The following is a 13050-nucleotide window of genomic DNA, read 5'->3' as shown; positions in this document are numbered from 1 at the left end:
ACTCAACCCCAACATACCCTGCAAGAATTGATTTCATCGGACAAGGTGTTCTCCTCGAAATTGACGGAAACCAAAAGTTGACAGACGGACCGACGCCCGCCCGGACAATGCCTATGACGACAATACCCCTTAGCCAATTCGGGCTGAGGGGTAAAAACAGGTCACATTTTATGAACCACAAATATGCGGGGTCCGTGGATTGCAGAACCGAGAATGTCGGGGTCCAACGGTACATTAAAAAACAACAACAATATACTGCATGTAGATTGAGAAAGAGGGGAGTGGAGAAGGAGGAGGAGGAGGCCCATGGGAGATAATTGTTGTTTGTGAAAGAGGGCCAGGTGGTAAGAGGAGGTAGTGAAAGGCAATAGATCTGCCAAATGCATGTGATTGGCAAGTGGTGGCAGACCTGAAGCCACAAATGGTATTCCCGGAGGTAATCTGCGTGACAAGGTTGTGGCCTGACATTGTCATCTGGTCAGGTACAACAAGGCATGCCATCTTTGGGGAATTGTGAGCACCTTGGGAAGGGGATATGGAGGGGTGCATGAGAGGAGGAGAGAAAAGTATTGTGAGCTGGAAGCGAAGTGTCAGGAGAAGGGTTGGCGACTTTGTCAGCCATTTGAGGTGGGGTGTAGAAGGTATATTGGCAATTCCTTCCATGCATTTCTTGCTCAACTCTGAGTATGTGGAACGGAAAGGAGGAGGATGCATGAGGGAGTGGCCCAGGTTGTCTTGAATGGCTCACTTTGTATTTGGAAGAAGTTTGTGGAGGCAGGTCGAATGGTGTAGGTTGAGATTGATTGGGTGGTGGTGGTTCTTTAAGCCCCAAAATGAGTAGTGACCAAGTGTGGAAGCGATATGTAGAGATCTGTGTATTGTTGTTGATTTGAGAAGTGTATGCTATGAGGTTAGTTGGTTGTGTGTGTGTGTGTGTGTGTGTGTGTGTGTGTGTGTGTGTGTGTGTGTGTGTGTGTGTGATTGTTGCATGTGTTTTGTTGTCGAGTGGTGCATGTTATAGGAAGGTTGGGTGGTTCATTGGTTGCTCCATTATATATTTTTGGCGCTGTGGATTCTGGGAGTGGAAGCTGTTGTTTTGTTGTTGTATATTGTGTTCTCGCTGAAAGGAGTAGGGGTGTGTGTGCAACCAAGTGTACAACCGAGACAGATTTGAAAGAACAACCAGCAACTATTTATTTACACACACAAAATGGTGAAAAGCACATGAAATTATACACTGATGAGCCAAAACATTATGACCACTGACAGGTGAAGTGAATAACATTGAGTATCTTGTTACAATGGCACCTGTCAAGGGGTGGGATATATTAGGCAAAAAGTGAACAGTCAGTTCTTGAAGTTGATGTGTTGGATGCAAGAGAAATGGGCAGGAGTAAAGACCTGAGCGACTTTGACAAGGGCCAAATTGTTATGGCCAGAAGACTGGGTCAGAGCATCTCTGAAACGGCAAGGTTTGTGGGGTGCTCCGGTCAGCAGTGGTCGGTACTGACCGACAGTGGTCCGATGAGGGGCAAACCACAAACCGGTGACAAGGTGTTGGGCGCTCAAGGCTCATCAATGCGCGAGGGCAATGAAGGCTATCCCGTCTGATCCGAAATGACAGAAGGTCTACTGTGGCACGTCACAGAAAATTTTAATGGTGGTTATGGGAGGAATGTGTCACAATCCACAGTGCATCGCACCATGCTGTGTATGAAGCTGAGTAGCTGCAGACCGGTCAGAGTGCCCATGATGACCCCTGCCCACCGTCAAAAGTGCCTACAATGGGTACGCGAGCGTTGGAACTGGACCTTGGAGCAATGGAAGAAGGTCGCCTGGTCCGATGAGTCCCGTTTTCTTTTAGATCACGTGGATGGCCGTGTTTGTGTGTGGCGTTTACCTGGGGAAGTGATGGCACCAGGATGCACTGTGGGAAGACGACAAGCTGGTGGAGGGAGTGTGATGCTCTGGGCAATCTTCTGCTGGGAAACCCTGGGTCCGGCCATTCATGTGGACATCAATTTGATGTCACCGACCTAAACATCGTTGCAGACCAGGTACACTGCTTCATGGCGATGGTATTCCCTGATGGCAGTGGCCATTTTTCAGCAGGATAATGCGCCCTGCCACACTGCACACATTATTCGGGAATGGTTTGAGGAACGTGATGGAGTGTTGACAGTGTTGCCCGAGCCTCCAAATTCTCCAGATCTCAATCCGATTGAGCATCTGTGGGACGTGCTGGACCGACAAGTCCGATCCATGGTGGATCCACCTCGCAACTTACAGGACTTGAAGGATCTGCTGCTAATGTTTTGGTGCCAGATACCATAGGACACCTTCAGGGGTCTTGTGGAGTCCATGCCTCGGTGGGTCGGCGCTGTTTTGGCAGCACATGGAGGACCAACAGCATATTAGACAGGTGGTCATAATGTTTTGGCTCATCGGTGTATATAGGTCTTTATTCACAAAAGCAAGTATTCACTAAAGTGAGTATTTACAGGTAGAAAGCAAAAGGCACAAAAGAGGCACAGAAAAAAAGAGGTACAAAAAAAGGAAAAAAAGGCCAGACTTCCGGTTCTGGGTTTGGAGCGTCGTCAGGTCTCTATCAGGGCTCGCTGCCGACTTTCTCAAAATTAAGTTTCAGGTTGTTATCTGTCCCGTTTTAACTGTATATTTTCTCACCTACATGTTACTGTGTGTTCCTAGTTCAGTTTTCTTTCAAAAATCGTGCTATTTTGTGAGTTTTCGTCGAACTTGTCTTACTGGGTTTCTTGAGGCCTAACAATCCTTCCCCTCTCGGTGTAGATCGTGTTTACTTGTATTCTCTCCCGATTACCATCAATTCCTATTTTCCCCACTTTCCAAATACCCCCCATCCGTCCCAAATAAACACTCTGTTTCTTGTCTTAAATCCAAAACAAAAAAACCCCCAAAACAAACAAACACAAAATACCTTTCTCCCTGCACACCCACAAGTCCTGATCCTTCTTCTTCTTCTTCCTTTTCCTATTCTTCTTCTTCCTCCTGCCTGCACACCATCTTTATTCTACTGTGCTGACCCTCTCTTGCCATTACCTTCATGATTTCTTCCTGCAACCTCCCACTCCCGAATCTTACCTATTCTTCAAGAATACAACAAAAATTAATAATCTTCCTTGTATCCTTTCGATTTATACACCTCCTGTAACCACGTGTCTCTCGACTCTTCTTGATACTTTTCATTGACCCAGCAGCTTCACTCGACGTTTACAGTTCCAAATTCACCACACACTTCCACGATTTTACTTCAACCTTCCCTTTTTTAATCCTTCTTTAAAATAAATAAATTCACTTTTGACTCAACACCTCCCATAGCCACGTGCTTCTCCCTTAACCACGTGATCTGTTTCCACCCCCTGCGTTTACCGATCCAATTTCACCATTCACCTCACGATTTTTTCCACAACACTTCCATTACCTGATCTGATGAAAACTCTCTCAAACAATAATAATAATAATCATAATAATAACGATCTCTTATAATGCTTCATCTTCCTGTTTCACACGTGTGGTACTCTTCTACTATTTAAACAGACTTCTCTCAATTCGACCTTTCCTTCATACCTTGCCGAAAAAAATCCAATTGTTACAGCGTTTCTTCTCTCCATTCTCTGAATTCGCCTTTATGCATCGCTCAAGAAATGTGTTTAATCGCATCTCTGACCCAAAACTTAAAAAAAAACCCAGTTTGCTTTGAATGTTCACTTTCCATCAACCATTCTTTTTTTCCAACTTCAGTGCCAACTCACCCCTCTCACCCCTCACTCTCAAAGCAACCATCACACTCTTCTCCCAATCTCCCTCCAAGCCTCCCTTTCACCTCTCTCAAAAACTCCCCCTCACCTTTCTCCCTCAACTCTCCCCACTCACCCTTCTCCAACCATTCACCCCCCTCACTCACCATTCTCAAGGTTGCGCCACCTCCCATCCTCTAGCTGCCTCCTTCCACTGCCCTCTCGCCTCCATCTCATCACTCCACCTCGTCAAATCCTCAACTGCCTTCTCCACCTCTCTTGCCCCCTCCTCTACTTGAGCACCGCAAAGCCTTTTCTCCTCCTCATCCACCCCTCCCCTAGCTAGTCTGCAATCCCCCACACTCTCTCAACAACCTTCCTTACCTCCCCCCTTCCTCCCTTGTCCTAGCCTTCCCCTCCCCTCCCATCCCTGCACCCAAAGCCTCCTCCCCTCCCTCTTCATTAACAGTGTGGAGCTCAAATATCCGGGGCCTTTGCTCAAACCTTTCAGATCTTTCCATACACGTTGCCACTGACAAACCAGACATAATCTGCCGAACAGAAACTTTCCGCCACAAGATGTCTGTGACTCCCAAGTATCTCTCCCTGGTTACTCCCTCCTTCGGTATGACAGACCTGAGCCTCTTCCTGGTGGAGGAGTTGCTCTCTTCATCAAAGACTCCATTCCTCACTCTCCATGAATTGCCCTCACTCCCCCACACCTCCAGGAATACCTCTGGCTACGGCTTCCCTCCACTCCCACCTCATGTTTATATGTGTACTGTACCGTCCACCAAACAGTGATGACTCCATCTACACCTCACTATCCGAAAACATGGACCAACTTCTATCTTCTCATCCAAACTCTCTCTTCCTCATATGTGGTGACTTCAATTGTCATCATGCCAGTTGGCTAGGTGTGGGTACCTCTCTCACCTGTCATGGCACTTCAGCAAAAGCTTTCTGCGACTCATTGGGACTGATTCAATCGGTCAATTTCCTGACACGGATCTCAACCAATGGTACTCTTTCTCTTCTGGATCTGATCTGGAAAAATTTCCCTGAAAATATCTGCTGTTCTTCCTCCGCTCCAATCGGTTCTTCTGACCACGTCCTTGTCAAAGTGGACATCTCTCCGGCTGTTATCAGAGAACCATCTCACCGCCGTCGAGTCTGGCATTTCACTCAAGCTGACTGGCAGGGTCTTCCTGCAGCCCTCAAACTTATAGACTGGTCTCCTATCGCTACTTTCTCCAACATCAACTCATCCTGGAATTCTTTCAAAGAAACTTGCTCTCCCTCATGCTAAGATTTATCCCCTCTCGTCTTCAGTTGTCCTACCCTTCCTCCCTCCGATGGTTCGCTGTGCAAAGCTTGTGGCGAGGCAGTTGTCCTGGGCCAACTTGCCTTTGCCTCATGGAAAGCAAATCCAACTGAGGGTAATCTCAGTTCCTTCCATAAAGCTCGGAACAAGTGTGTATCTACCCTCAGGAGTGCCAGAAAACAACATCTTTCTAATCTCAAGTCTGAACTTACAAACCCCTCTCCCTCCTCCAAATGCTGGTGGCATCTAATAAAATCTGTTTCTGGTGTATGCCCCACTGCTGATACCGCACGTGAAAAAGGCTGAATGTCTAAACTTGGTGTTTGCATTTAAATCTTGTGTCCAAAACCCATCGATTTCTCCACCCACCTTACCCAGTCACACGCAACTGTCCCTCGACTCTGTGTCCTTTTCTCCTGACAACGTGGAGAGCTTGCTGTCAAACCTCGACTCAGATTCTGCAACCGGTCCAGACGGCATCAGCCCACGTGTCCTAAAAACCTGCTCTTCTGCTCTTGCTCACCCTCTCTCTGTTCTATTCACCCTCTCATTTGTTCAAGGTCATCTGCCATCTGCTTGGAAATCAACAAACATTACTACCCTGCATAAAAAAGGTGCAAAAACGGATCTCTGCAACCTCAGACCAAATCAGCCTTCTCCCAATCATCAGCAAGGTTATGGAATCCATCATCGCTTCAGACATCAAACCTTTCCTCTTCTCCAATGCCTTGATTTCCATTCATCAATTTGGTTTCAGACCAGGTCACTCTACCCTGGATATGCTGCTTCTGCTCTCCCAACAATGGATGGAGGTCCTCAATGCCGGACAGGAAATCCAAGCCGTATCCCTGGACATATCACGTGCTTTTGACACGGTCTAGCACCCTGCCCTGCTCACCAAACTCTCTTCTTATGGTATCCAAGGCCATCTCCACTCATGGCTCGCAGACTCCCTCTCCTGTCGCAGTCAACATGTGGCCCTAAATGGAGTTCTTTCATCCCATCTTCCTGTACAGGCTGGAGTTCCTCAAAGTAGCGTTCTGGGCCCTGTTCTTTTTCTGGTTTTCATCAATGATCTCTCCGACTCTCTGGAAAATCCACTTTATCTCTTCGCTGATGACTCCACCCTCTGCCTCTGCTCATCTGTCATCCCTCAGACCGGCATGCAGCAGCTTCTTCACTCACTGCAGATCTGGATAAAATCACAAACTGGTCCAACACGTGGAACATGTCTTTCAATCTGGACAAATCTCACACTCTCATTAGGCCAAAAAAAAAAAATGTTGCATTGGCGTAACGGGTCACTGAAAAATAGGGTAGGTAGGTAGGGATTTTTCTTTTTTTTTTTAATAAATCCTCTCCCAAAATCTCCCTCGGCTCGAGTACCCCCCCTTTTTGTCGGCGACCCCCCCCCCCCACTCAAAAAAAAAACTAGTATAGTGAACCTTGCCTAAATCGAACTTGCATAAGTCGAATAATCGCCTAAGTCAAAGATCTTATCAAGTTCTCTTCTCTTTATATTCTTTTGTTTTTGCACCTTTAAATCTAAGCTATTTCTTCAGTCCTAACAGATTCGACTTAGACAAGGTTGACTGTAGTTTTTACAACAGCCAGTGGCGTACTGTCGTACATGGTAGACAAAGCATTGGAGGGGCAGAGCATTGTTCACGAACAACACTCTGCCCCTCCAATGCTTTGTCTACTGAGTACGACGGTACACCACTGACAACAGCTCTAAGATGTGTAAATTCTATCGTCAGATGCCAGGAAATCCCATATGAAGACCCTTTAAATATTTTTTTCCCTGGGGGAGGCCCCCCAAACTTCCTGCTGGGGCTCGGGCCTTTCGCCTTTGGCGGATGAAGCCCCCCTTTCCCCAAGATCCTGAATCAGCCCCTGCCAAGCCTGAGATATCTCAGGCACCATCTCCAGGGAATACACAAGATGCTGGTTTATAGCCTTTTCGGTGCTGTTCACACATATATCAACATTTTTAATAGCAAATACAGTGAACTCTGCCGAAGTCAAACCTCTCTAAGTCAAATAATCGCCCAAGTTGAAGTAATTTTTTTAACAAATCATGCAAAACATGTCTTTACCTCTGGTAAGACAAATTTCTTCTAAATCGAACAGATTTTTGTGGTCCCAAGAGACGACGAAGCGATAACCGAAGTCGTCTAAGATAGACACCTTTTCCGCCGCCAAAACGTCCGAAAAGGACCCTCCATCACTGCTAGACGCTTGCACGGAGGAAAGTATTGGAGCAGTGTCACAATTTACGTCTGCAATTCCCTGAATGATATCTCCAAGCCTCGCATCTTTGTCGCATTTTCGTAAGACGCTGAACAGTTTTTTAGGCCCAAGCATGCCAGTAATCTTGATAGAGTACGCGGCCATGTTGGAAACAACAGATGACGTACTGATCGAGTGAGGCGCAATATCTCTCCCTCGTACAGATGATATGCAGAGCCGTTTCGCACACACACACACACACACACACACACACACACACACACACACACACACACACACACACACACACACACACACACACACACACACACACACACACGCGCGCAGCGAGCTAAACTATGACATATGCATAGCGCAACGTGCAGCGGGTTCTGTCCGAAACACTTCCGGGTTTTTGCGATCGTGATCGCAATCAACAAGATACTTGATATCGATAAAAAAACCGTAGGGTCGGCGGAATTTTTAGGGTCGGGCGGGTTACGCCAATGCAACATTTTTTTTTTTTGGCCTTATGTTTCTCCAAAAGGACCGTTTGGAACCCCCTCCCCCCCCCCCATACACTTTCTCAACAATCCTCTGGAAGAAGTCCTTTCTTTCAAGCTTCTGTGTCTCACAATCTGCCATGATCTTTCGTGGGAAAGCCACATTTCAAACCTGACCTCCAAAGCCAGTCGCCAACAGGGAATCCTCCATCGTGCAAAGTCTTTCCTCGGCCCACCTGAACTCCTGACCACTAACAAAGCTTTTGTCCGCAGCCTGATGGAGTACTGCTCTCCTCTCTGGGCTGGTGCTCCTGCCTCCCACCTTTCTCGGCTTCACGCTGTGGAAACCAAGGCATTTTGGATCATTGGCATCTCCCACAATGAGGCTGAGTCCTTGTGCCTCTCACTCTCTCACCACAGGCAGGTCGGTGGTCTTTCTGTCTTCTCCCGTCTCCTCTCCAGTCTTGCCCCCCCTGTTCTTTCTGCGATTTGTCCCCGCAGGTAAAACCACATTTCCGCAGGGCGTCCAAGGTCTGCCAACAACCCCTTCTGGTAAAACTACCAAAATCATGAATCACTGCTCACCTTCACTCTTTCATTCCTCTTTTTTCCTGCCTTTGGAATAAACTCCCTCACTCTATTCAATCCCATTCTTCCCTCCAGGCCTTCAAAAGAGCTGTTCACCATCACCTCTTATCATCCCCCATCCAAATCCTTGATATTTTCTACCCCCGTTCATCCAAGCCAAGCCCACCTCTTTCAAATTCCCTGCCTTCCTTCCTGAAAGTCCCTGTAATGTCCATCTTGTATGCCCCGTGTTCCCTGCCCCATTTCTCTTCCTTCCACAGATCTAATGTCTCTGTTCCCCACTGTTTTGTCCTTCCCACTCCTGCCCCTCTTGTCTCATGACCCCCTTGCTGTGCCTTGTGTGTTAGTTCTCACACGAGCCTCGACAAGGTATTCAAAAAAAAAAAGCAGACTTAACCCTAATTTTGTAATCTGAAAAAATAAGGAAGCAGGAGAAACGCCACAACGCCAAGGAACATCAAGAGCAATCCGTTTAATCCATCACTCCAGCCATGAACCACTCCTCCCTCCTCCACCCCCTCCCCACATGATGACGTCATGCTGTCATCCACAGCACACGTGATACAGTGTATTCGATAGAATGTACAATTAGGCTAAACACCACACCTTACACGTATTCTTATACAATCTTATTTACACAAAAGACATATGACCATCATTCAATCCGGGGAGAAAAAGACAAGAACAACTGTGAGAAAAGAAAAGTACGGAGCATGTGGTCGACTCTTTGCCTCACCTCACACAGCCAAATGGGGCTATGCTGGTCCAAATAGATTTGATAGATGAGCGGTGGAGTGGTGATGCGGTGCGATGGGACGTGCAGCAGCATCTATGGTGCATAAAGACCCTCTCCGGCATGCAAGATATGTGAATGGCAAGCAGCTCCGTTTCTGCTGTGCCGAAGGGACCAGCAGCTCCAGATGAACCAAGCTGCATTCTGGCCTTTCTCCTTGCTCTCCTCCACACTTTGAGCTCCTTCCTTCTCTCCTCTCCACTCTGCACTACTGTCTGCTCTTCCCCTGACAAGCTTTTAGGACAGTGACAAGGACCAGCTCTGAGCTCTTTTGTCCTCATAGGACATGGCTTTCTCTTGTCCCTCTTGTACGAGCCTTTTCTCATTGGTGTGCATAACTTTGGGGTGGGTCCATGATCCTCCTGGTGGAAAATCCTGCTCTGTCGGAGGGAGCTTCCAATGCAGCCTGCACCCCTCCTTTCACACACCCAAAGCAGCGACGAGGGCCCCCGCTCCCTCCCTCATGCGCAAATGTTCAGTCACTGTACAGTGTGCACTGTATTGTGCATGCTGGACACGCTGCGCTCCACTATACATGAGAAAAGGGCCGCACCCCACTTCATACTCCAGAGGCGTTGTCCTGCATAAGAAACGTGGACGTGCAGAGAAGGCAGAATGGAGATGTACAGGAAAGGAAGGATGCAGGAAAGTAATTTGGTGCCGGTCTGGAGGACCAATCCTTTACGGTGAGCAATGAGTGGTTGGTGGCAAATAATAAAAGAATGAGTTGATTTGTGTGGTAAGGATGAGAATAAACCTGCAGGGTTGAAAGAAAGACCGATGGGATGAAAAAGGGGTTGTGGAATTGAGGTTTCATGAAAGGGATTATTGGTGGATTGAGGAAGGCAGAGGGGGGATTGTTGGAACAGACCAATGGGGGTATTGGGGATCTACAAACTAACCTTAATGCGTGCCCCCCACCCCCTCACACCATTAGACAAGGGGCAAATGTCTACCTACACTTAGACTCTTGAAAAAACTCATCCTCGGGTCTTCTCCGTGTCTAAGGATGCTCTCCTCCTGGGTACATTTCCAAAACCGTCACAATATACACATACAGAGTGTCAAAGAAAGTCTACACGCCCTTTCAAAATTTTCACCTTTTGTTGCCTTATAGCCTGGAATTAAATTGCATTAAATCAGACTTTTTCCACCTTTATTTACACATCATAACCCACAACTTCCAAGTGAAAAACAAATTCTACAAATTTCAGAAATTAATTAAAAATACAAAACTAGAATATCTTGGTTGGATAAGTGTCCACCCCCCTGAGTTAATACTTGGTGGAAGCACCTTTGACAGCAATTACAGCTGAGAGTCTGTTGGGATAGGTCTCCACCACCTTTGCACACCTTGATTGGGTAAAATTTGCCCAATTTCTGATCAAAACTGTTCAAGCTCAGTCAAGTTGCGTGGAGAGCATTGACGGACAACAATCTTCAACTCGTGCCACAGATTTTTGATTGGATTTAGGTCAGAGCTCTGACTGGGCCACTCAAGGACATTTATCTTTTTGTTCCTTGGCCACTCAAATGGAGCTTTGGATGTGTGCTTCAGGTCGTTGTCACGCTGAAAGGTGAACTTCCGTCCCAATTTCAGCTTTCTTTCAGAGGGCAGCAGGTTTTCCTCGAGGATTTTTCTGTATTTTGCTCCATCCATTTTCCCTTCTATCCTGACAAGAGCCCAGTTGCTGCTGATGAGAAACATCCCCATAACATGATGATGCTGCCACCGCCATGCTTCACAGTAGGGATGGTGTTCTTTGGGTGATGGGTTGTGTTGGGTTTGTGCCAAATGTAACGTTTTGCATTTAAGCCAAAAAGTTCCATCTTGGTTTCGTCAGACCGCAAAACGTTTTGCCACATGGCTTCAGAATCTCTGGAATGGTATTTTGCATTCCTCAAACGGGACTCAAGGTGGGCTTTTTTGAGTAATGGCTTCCTTCTTGCCACCCAACTGTTCAGGTCATACTTGTGGAGTGCTTGGGATGTTGTTGTCACATGCACACAGTGATCGGTGTTTGCCATAAAGGCATGTCGCTCTTTCAGGGTTGCCATTGGCCTCTTGGTGGCTTCTCTGATCAGTCTCCTCCTTGCTTTGTCAACCAGTTTGGAGGGGCAGCCTGATCTCGGGAGGGTCTTGGTGGTACCATACGCTTTTCACTTCTTAATGATTGTCATGACTGTGCTCTAAGGTATATTCAAGGTCTTTGAAATATTTTTATTCCATCCCCTGAGATGTATTTTTCCACAACTTTCTCCCGGGGGTCTTTTGAAAGGTTCTTGGTGCTCATGGTTTAGTCTTTGCTTTGAAATGCACCATCCAGCAGAGGAAACCTACAGGAACAGCTGATTTTATTCTGAAATAATCAGAATCACTAAAATTTAACACAAGTGGAGCCCAATGAACGTGGTGTGTGATTTTAAAGGTGAATGGTTACACCTGAATGAATTTACAATTGCTCTTATAAGTTGGGTCGACACTTATCCAACCAAGATGTTCGCGTTTTGTATATTCAATAAATTTTTTGAAATTTGTAGAATTTGTTTTTCACTTGGAAGTTGTGGGTTACGATGCATTATTAAAGGTGGGAAAAGTCTTATTTCATGCAATTTAAATCACCTTTGAGAGGTTAGGGCCAAACACGATATACTGTTGGACCCCCGCTATTTGCGGGTAATACATTCCTGGAAAACGCCGCGAATTGTGAATCCATGAATAGCGGGGCATTGTTGCAATGGAAAAAGGGGGAGGAGGGATAGGTTCCCGTCGGTTCATGATTCATGAAGGAAAATGAAAAATCCTGTGAAAAACTGTGAATACACCTGCAAATATGCTCGCAAAAACAGCGAAAAAACGAAAAAAACAAACAAACAAAAAAAAACGCGAATACGCGAAGCACAGGGCCGTGGATGTCAAAGCAGGATGCATTTTATAAACTGCGAATAGCGAATCCACGAATAGTGGGTCTGACTGTACTGTGTAGCATGATATTTCAAAATTTTGTGGACAGATTCAAATGAAACTTGGTGGACAGGTTGGGTTTGTGACAAGGATGAATTGATTAGATTTTAGCGAGGATCCTAATCCAAGGTACTATACTTTTAAAACTGATTCTTCACAATTGAGAGATCGGACCAAAAGTTATATATAGCACTATATCTCAAAACATTATGGACGCATTATGAGAAAAGTTGGGGGATGAGTTCGGGAGGTGACAAGAACAAGCTAATTGGATTTTGGTTCAAGTTTTGATGCAGATCTGGCTGATCAGCGGAATACAAAACGTGAGCTGTTCAGCCAGGCTGAGGTATGCACTTTACCGAGTGTCGCTTTAGTTTATCCACTTTATTTAATACATACTTGTTGGACTTCTTGGATGCATTTTTCTCCACTGAGATTTAAAAAAAACAAAACTTATTGAGTAGTCCCTTGGAAATGCCAGCCTGATTTGCTCGTGAATGATTTACATTTACAGTGGCCTGCAAAAGTATTCACAACCCTCCAATTTTTTTTTTCACATTTTGATGCCACCTGAGCTTATTTCATGATGATTTGAAATCAAACTAGACATTCGAGTCTTCACAAACTACTCCAAACCCAAAGTGATAATGCTAAAAAATGCAGATAAAATGTAAATAAGTTTGAATTAACAGAGAAAATCAGATGATTCTCAGTTACATAAGTATTCAAACCCTTTGCCAAATTAACCCGAAATCACTGCAGGAGCAAATTGTTTATTTGAAAAGTTTAAAAATAAGTGTAATCGTTTTCACCTGTTTCTCATCAGTAGTTTTACTTGAAAATTAAGATCCCCATTTATCGAAAGTGTT

Source organism: Eptatretus burgeri, chromosome 11, assembly GCF_056783735.1.
Source record: "Eptatretus burgeri isolate ZD-2024b chromosome 11, Ebu_testis_v1, whole genome shotgun sequence".
Classification (NCBI taxonomy): Eukaryota; Metazoa; Chordata; class Myxini; order Myxiniformes; family Myxinidae; genus Eptatretus; species Eptatretus burgeri.
The sequence above is the reverse complement of the archived record's forward strand: the minus strand, read 5'-3'. Positions refer to the sequence as shown.